The sequence below is a fragment of the Amblyomma maculatum genome, chromosome 10 (assembly GCF_055883805.1).
Source record: "Amblyomma maculatum isolate TAMU_Amacu chromosome 10, ASM5588380v1, whole genome shotgun sequence".
Classification (NCBI taxonomy): Eukaryota; Metazoa; Arthropoda; class Arachnida; order Ixodida; family Ixodidae; genus Amblyomma; species Amblyomma maculatum.
This window is the reverse complement of record NC_139353.1, coordinates 119,361,358-119,362,517: the sequence shown is the minus strand read 5'-3', so window position 1 is coordinate 119,362,517 and position 1,160 is coordinate 119,361,358.

Genomic DNA, 1,160 nt, shown 5'->3' with positions numbered 1-1,160 from the left:
CCCGATCCAGTACCAACTGGTCGGCAATGACATTACTTGTTCTCTTAACAGGATATCGAAACCGCCGTCGTAAAAAGAAAAACGTCCAATGAACTATACCCAATTTCGAAGAATAAGAAACTAGGCAGAGAAAGTGCGTACACCACAGCGTTCCTTCTCGACTACGCACACGTTTCACAATCAGCACGCACGAACGTTGCTTCGCACGGCATCAGGCCGCGATAAAAAAATAAAATCTCTTGGACTGCATTCAAGGCTTCTGAACGGTGCGAAGCTCTCTCACGTTCGAGATGCGGTTATAGCGATCCCCCTTGGTGGAGCGCGCTTCAACCGCTGATTGCTGATTAGCGTGCCAAAGGAAACACGAGCCTCTAGGTCGATTCACGTCGAAGTAGCGGCGCTTGCCCTCGATTCAATGCTAGACCGTATCTTGTAAAGACTCGTTTCTTTTTCCGTTTATCCGCCTCTGACGTTGGATCATGGTTCCAGGTGGCGTAGAGGCTGCAGGGAGGACGAAGATGTGCATCTGCTAAACAAGCTACGCAACCATTTATTTTATTTACAAGCACATGAATTATTACAAAAATAAATAAATAAATAAATGGTCCCTCCTTTTGCACGACGCATAGTTTCATTTAACAGAAAAAGAGTGAAAGCGTTGAAATGTGCGTAGTCTGGGGCTGTTTCGAGGCCTAAGCCGGTCTCAAGAAATGAAGTCGTCTTTCCTAGCTGGAAATGTGAGATAACTTTATTGCCCCAGGTTGATTTCTTTGTCCTGCATTCTTACTTGTTTTCAAGGGTGGTTAACTGTATGTTCAAAGTGGTTTAAACGAATAGGACGTGAGAAATGTTTTGCGCACAGCTAGGAGTTTGTGTAGCTAACGATTTGTAATTCACAGCGTGAGAGTGCGTTGCAGTCCAAAACGCGGAGTGATAGGGCTCCGGCAACGGCTACAGCTTCTGTAATCGTTTTTTGCCTGGAATACCGGTGCCCGAATCCACGCGGTTCCCAAGATTCCCCCGCCCCTGCATTCGGTAGAGGCTTCACATTTGATTCGCGGTTGGCTTATGAAGTGCTCTGACACTAAAAAGGAGATGGCGATTCTAGTTCAGCGGGTGACAAAGCGAAAATATTGAAAGGACCTTAGACTGTAGGGCGT